The sequence below is a fragment of the Gracilinanus agilis genome, chromosome 6 (genome assembly GCF_016433145.1).
Source record: "Gracilinanus agilis isolate LMUSP501 chromosome 6, AgileGrace, whole genome shotgun sequence".
NCBI classification, from domain to species: domain Eukaryota; kingdom Metazoa; phylum Chordata; class Mammalia; order Didelphimorphia; family Didelphidae; genus Gracilinanus; species Gracilinanus agilis.
In genome coordinates this window covers 87543297-87550556 of record NC_058135.1, presented here as the reverse complement: position 1 = coordinate 87550556, position 7260 = coordinate 87543297, and the positions used below count along the sequence as shown (strand labels likewise).

Sequence of the window (7260 nt, the reverse complement as noted above, 5' to 3'; positions counted from 1 at the left end):
TTATTGTGAATTTTGTTTTTGCTTTTTCTGATAGTATGATTGTAATTCCTGCTTTAGAGTCACTTGATGCAGAATAAATCTGTGTCATTTCTCCTCCTTTTTTATTATGTAAATGCTTTTTCTCCTTTGGTGTGTTTCTTGTAAGTAAAAAGAGTATATGGATTTATTTTCTTATACAATATGCCATCCCCCTTCAATTTATTGAATTGTTTAGTCCATTCACATTTCCAATTATTAGGCATAGTTAAATTTTCTTTCATTTATGTCTCCAGTATTTCATGTCCTGAATTTAAATTCTCTTCTTCATTACCACTCTCCACTGCATTAATAAAATTTCCCCTAACATTATTTTTGTATAATTTACTTTATTCCCATATACTTTTCCTTAACATCAATCCCCATGCCTTGAGTTAACTTTCCCCTAGATTTGGAGTTTTACTTAATATTGATTTCTTTTTGTTTCTTTTTATTTAGTTATGTAATTCTTCTGCAGTGTTTTCCTTTTCATTTAAATGGTCCACTCACCATGTTCCTCCCTTTCTTCCTCTGCTGAGACTGTTTTTTTTTTCTGCTCCTTTTTCTAAAAAGGATTTTTAAAATCTTGTTCTCACTAAAACTTTTCTCTTTCAAAATATTCTAATCCCCCCTTTTATTCATTGTGTTTCTGTTTATTTGTTCTTTAGTATTTTTGTGTTCTTCATGGAATTAAAGCTTCTAGCCTTTTAAGTTTTAATTCCCACTTCCAAATAACTTCTGTTATTGTTTTGTAGATATTGTTCCTTCTTTCCTTTTTTTTCTGTTTTGCCTCACTCATAAAAGAACTAATTCCTTGGGGAAATAATGGAGATTGCCCCATGGTAGAAATTTCCCTCTGTAACAATTCTTTCCCTTAACTTTCCCATAATATTTTTATTCCACTTTTACAATAAAAATCACCTCTCTAGTTCAATAAACTTCCACCTGTATTGATGTTGATTGCTTCTAGAAACTCTGATTCAACTTCTCATATAGAATATTATCCATTATCTTTATTTCTCTATGCCCCCAAATTTCTGAAAATAAGCCCCATTGTAATGCCCTTATCTTCTAACACAGAATTTATCTCTCCAGTGATTGAAATTTTTTTGAGGCCCCCCACCCTCTTTTGTATTAAAATCTTACATATTTTCCCATTTTCAATCCTTCTTTTTGTCCCTTCACCCATTCCCCTATAGCCTCTCTTTTTACTGAGAGTCTTTAAAATTCTTTTTTTCTTGGATGGTTAATCATGAACTCAATTCACTTTTTATCTTCTAACTCTCTCCTTCCCTAATATGCAACATCCAAATTTATAATTTATTCTCTCAAAATACATTAATTCATCAATAGAGTGATTTATGATATCTACTCCAGTGTATTTCAGGCTGACTTTCAGTATCATTTCCCTTATTTTTAAAATACCATTTTCTTCTTGATTTTCTTGTGTATTTTTAAACTAAATCTCATAATAGGCATTCTCTTCTTTCTTTTTTTTAACTTCATAGGTGTCTTTCTAGTTTCTTTTCTATTTTTTTAAAAATTTTTTTTCTCATGACTCACCATTTCCTTTATTTGTACAAAATAATGAATACTCCTACCCTGGCTGAGGAAAAGTGTTGGTTTAGGGTTTAAACAAGTCCTTCTCTCCTGAAGCATTGAATGAATTTAAATTTAGGTTTTTATGATAATAGAAAATTTCTAACATAATATTGTAGTCACCTATTTTAAAATATTACAGCTTAAGTCAAAATGACTTTGAGCAGCTTTATTTACCAAGAGTCAAAGTGGATAAATGTAGATAAAGATATAGAAAGTACTGCCTACCTACAAATACCCTAAGTTTAATCCTAATGTCTCCAGAACACAAATGCGAATCTGAAAGTGAATTTCATCAGAATCTAAAGTCCTAATTGGGAAGTCGAAATCTGAAGAACTGAGATGCTGAAGAATATGCTGAGAACCTTTAGTGCATACACGGTGAAGATCACTAAGAATCTCACCAGAACTCATGCTGAAGGCAGTGTCCCACCAAAGAGCCAATGAGCAAAGAGGGTCTCCTCAGTGCAAAACCAAGGAAGGAATCACTCCATTCACCACACAGGATCCAGGAATAGAGTCTTCTCCTCCTGTCTGGCTCACCAACGCAGAGAGAATCACTGAATCCTCACGCTGACCTCTTTAAAGCTGGCCTTTCTTGATGTCACTTCGTGTTGCTCCCCCACTTTACGGGAACCAATCACAGTCTTTCAATTTGCCTAGCATTGCCCAAGGGGTAGGCAATGGTCTCTGGAGTTGTCACCCACTCTGGCAAGTGACTTATGAACTCTCATACTTAGTGACTGGTAAGGTGCTTAGTAAGGGTACTTCAGTTTTTGATTGATTAACTTAAAAGTTGCTGATTTGTAGACAAAGAGAGCTTGATTCACTCTTCACATCATCTATTTAGAAGGCTTTGGCCTAGAAGCTTTAGCATCAGCATCATTTGGTTTGACGCCATTAGAGTCAGTGGACTCAGCAGGCTTAGCAGCCTTGGCAGAGCTGGGCTTTGTAACCTTGGAATCAGACTTGGTGGCCTTGACTCCTTTGGGTTGGACTTGGTGACCTTGGTGTCAGACTTGGTAGCCTTAGCAACCTTGGTAACAGATTTAGTGGCCTTGGGGCCAGATTTGGTGATCTTAGAGTCAGATTTAGTGACCTCGTGGTCAGTGGGGCTTGGCAGCATTGAAGTCAGTGGGTCTGGCAATCTTGCAGTCAGGCTTTGTGATCTTGGAGCCTGGACGTTTGATGCCAATCCTTGGACTTGGATGCTTAGTGGCCATCTTGTGGCCAGCATACTGGGCATTGGCCTTGGAGATTTTGGGCCTGAGGAGCTTGGCCTTAGAGGCCTTGGTGCTCAGAGCCTTGATGGCCTCTGCTTGGGCCTTAATGACTTTGGTGTTGTTGTTGACCTGCATCTTCTTCAGCCCCTTCTTTTTGTGTTTCTTGGCAAAGTGCATGTTTCTCAGAAGTCAATGCCTTTCAGAGACTCCTATCTCTGTGACCTAGATGTCATTTCTGTGCCATTTTCATGATTGGTCATGGATGGTATGGAAGAAAAAGAGAAAGACCTAGTTTCTTTTCTAAATAGCTGTTGGATATATGGTAAATTATTTGGTTACTTGTGTTTTCCTTTGTAGTTAGGTTTATTTACTTTTCTTATATTTCTACTGTTTTCAAGTATTTGCAAATCAAAAAATATGCTTACATAATTTTTCAGGCATGCTTCAAATGCTTTTTTAAAATTTGATTTCCACTTTTTTCATTGATGATTAGGCTCATATCATTTTGTATATGTTTGTAGTATTTTGCATTACATCTTGAGCTCTTTTTTGATTTTTTTGGAATATCCCATTTGATCCTGAGATTTTAGGTGGATAGATGTGAAATAATTTTGTGCTACTTGAATTTTATTTCTTTATTTTAAAATTTGAACATCCTGTTTGCTTAGAGAAATTCTGTTCAATTTAACTACTATTGGAAGTGGAAGCATATTTCTTTGAGGTAATCTGGGAATCTTTTGATATTCTGTTATCTGGATTCAGAAGTTCGAGGCATTTGAAAATGAAATTTCTTTCATTATGTCATTCAAGTTTTTTGACCTGTTATATGGTTCTGGTATAACATAGGCATAGCTAATTATAAATTGTCTCTAAGCATTCTGTTTTAGAATTCAATGTACTCCACTTGTATAGAGAACATGTGTTCTTTTAACATAATTATTTTTTATCTCTCTTCTTCCAAATTTTCCTTTACTTTAATATTTTTGTATTCCCAATATAGTGTGGTTGTTTTTATTCACTTACAGAGACTTGACAGTATAAACTCTTTCTTATTTTTTATATTTTTATGCTGCTAATGCCATAAATCATTTGTTCTCATCTGTATTCTTCTTTCAAGGCTCTGATTTGTCTTTTGAACCATTATGGAACATTCTCCTGAGATTCCATGCTTTCTTTTGATTTCAGAGTTCTGTGTTTTATCAGGTGTTGTTTCAATTTCCTAAAAGATATATTAAAGTGCTTTAAAGGAAGGACTTAAATTATGGTTGCTGAACTGCCATACCTGACCATCCTGTCTCTAATGTCTTGAGCTGAGCCAACAAACAGTATTAACTATGGTTTGGCTTCCAATTTAAACAAGCCCTCCACTCAGCAGAGAGGTGATCCAGAGATTAAGCAGAAACTGAAGACCAATAGACATAAATGCTTTCACATTGAGAGAATCACATAGGAATTGCTTTAGCAAAAATACTCTGTTTGTAGGAATTTTGACTATATTTAAGTAAGTTTAGAGTTGTGATGATAAATCAATAGAATCCCAAGTTTAGGGATACGTAAGTTATTTAATTTTTCTAGAATCTCATAAATGTTTTCTGCCAATCTGATTTTATTTGAAAGCAAAATCAATATTTAGAAATCTGAATTGATATTAGGGTTTGGCACACACATGGCTGATCTAAAATGTATGCACTCATGGGGCTGTGCTTCTGTGAGTTTGTAGACCTGATTCTTATGTGAACATTCTGTGTTGGCCTACCATGTAGTTAGGAGTGGCCTTTTTTTCATTGGCTAAATAGCTAGAACTGGTGGTATCTTTATAATTCTTGGGTTGAGGCATTTATCAGTCTCTTTTCTTGCTGCATCACAATGAAGATCTCATGAAGTACACAGGGATGGATCTTGTCCTTGCCCTAGACCATGTACTCCTAAGAAATGTGCTTGGGATTTAGTCTGTTGGGATTATTATTTTCAGTTCCAGAAATAAGTGATGGATTCCTAAACTCTAGAAGTTAAGGCAGCAGGTACTTGGAGCCCAAGATTACAGGTTTGATATTGCAACCAGCCTATCAGGGAAGCCCTAGGAAGAATTCTAAAATACAAACCCAAAGTAGGCTCTGGACTTTGAGCTTGGTGAGAATAATATTACATGAGAATTGAGCTGAACTGTGAGCCAAATCCCTCTTCTCTCCCCTGAGTCAAAGATGGTATAGTGAGATGTTGAGGAAAATGTCTGTATGTTTGTTCTTATTATTCCCTTAAAGTAAATATACATTATTAAAGAATTATTCTTACTTTTAAGTTATAGAATGGAAGTGAGATGCTTGGACTCCTCAAATTGGGTGGGAAATAGTCTTGAGCCAATGACATAAATGAGGCATCTCCTAAGTCCTTAAGAAGTTGAAATGTAACACACCTGGCTTTCAGGCAGTTGGGATTAGAGGAAGATACATATATTGTTTCCATTATTTATAGTAATTTGGCATCCTTTGCCCAAGCAATACTTGGGTATGAAGGAAATAAATATTTGTAAGCACTTGAAGCTATGCCAAGAACTTTTCTCTTTATTTTAACTGCAGGAAGACCAAGGGATTCACATAGAATATTAACAAAGTCAGTTAACAAGTTAAATCCTGGGAGAGGAATACAAAAGCATGAGTTTTGGGTGAATTTTTATTAGTTTCATGACTTGCTTTTTGAGTTTTGAATTCTTCTGTCTTGGAGTTAAGTGTTTACCAAAATATATTTATAGAACTCAGCATTGGCCTTCAGAGTCAAAGATGAAATAGAGTGGCTCAAACAGTGGAACACTGGATGAAATGAGCAATAAAAGCTTTGAAAGAGTTGGTAGTTATAAAGAGAGAGAGATAGAGAGAAGCATGATGGCTTACATATAGTAGAAAAAAATAAATCTGGATTTCAGGGCATGGTGGAGAGAGCAACATTTGAACAAAAATTTTAGAGGATATGGACAATAATATTAAGTAGCAAAATATTTCTAAAACAAAATTTTTATTTTTTTCAAATTAGTTTAAAAATTCAACTAGAATTTAATATATGTCTTCCAAATATAACACCCATTATGGGACATTCCTTCTCCCCCACTATATATAATATGATGACATTCTTAATTATTTTAGTTGATCTCTAGATAACTAAACAAATCATGCTATTTAATTGCGATGAAAACTAGTGTGCCATAAGAAATGAAGAGCAGGCTAATTTTAATAAAATTTGCAAAGAGCTACCTGGGATAATGAATAGTTAAATGAGTAGAACCAAGAAGGTCATCTTATACAGCGGTGATGGCAAACCTATGACACCTGTAATCAGCACTGACATGCATAGCCCTTTTCAATGACACGCATATAGAGAAGTATGGGGCCGCATGCTGAGGATGAAACATTTGCTGTAATGTAGTGTAGACACTGTGCACTATAGATGACAATTCTACCAATATTAATTTACCTATTTTGGTTTATTAAATACAGTTACATATTATAATTATACATTTTTGTTATTTAAACTATAAATATTACAAAATTATGTTGTTTTTTTCTTGAAGTGACACACCACCAGAGTTATGCTGGGTTTTTTGACAAATTTTGACATACCAAGCTCAAAAGGTTGCCTGTCACTGATATACAGCTACAGATTTAATTCCTGAAGAATAAATTGTGAATATCACCCCCCAGAAGAACTGGAAGGTGGAAAATGAAAGACCTAATTTGCGTGGAGGTGTCTGTCTCCTGGATGATGCCTTCTATGATATGGGGAAGGTGGAAAAGAACTGGGAAACTTGTGGATGAATTCTATTAATAATAATAAAAAATATGAATGTACTCTGGGGTCAAGAACAAAGCTATTTAAGACTATACAAGACTCTCCTTATTGGTGGAGATGAATTACTCAGTGCTCCATGTGTGCATCAGTAGTGGAGTTGGCAAGAGCATAAGAAAGGAGAATTCCTTGTCTTTTGGCTTAGAGAAAAGACACAGATGTCAGCTTATCATTAGGTAGAAATCATTGGAGTTACAAAAGTTTAGTATTTTAGAATAAGATTTTTGTCCATATCCCTCATAAAATGTCTAAATGGAAGCTAAATTTTAAAATAGAGTCAAGGTTTTCCTAGCATGGATGAAAAAAAAATGAGTTGACAATTATTTTCATCATTCTTCTAAAGTTAACAGGAAACAATTTCATTGGACATGTAGTAAATTTACCCTATAGGGATAATGAATATAACATCACTGTGACAATAAATGTTCTTCACATGCCATTTCTTACATAGAATGAAATATAAAATGATGGAGAAGCTGATAATATTCTATAAACTAAATTAATACATATACATCGTTATTCTGTGAAATGTGTAAAAATGGATAAAAGGGAAACATTGGAAAATATGCCTTGGGATTAAGAAATG

General features: G+C 34.5%; 1 pseudogene; it reads right to left on the bottom strand.

Annotated features, from left to right (window-relative positions):
• Positions 1-2456: 2456 nt before the first annotated feature.
• Positions 2457-4674, bottom strand: LOC123252290 (annotated as a pseudogene).
• Between the last annotated feature and the right edge of the window lie 2586 nt (positions 4675-7260).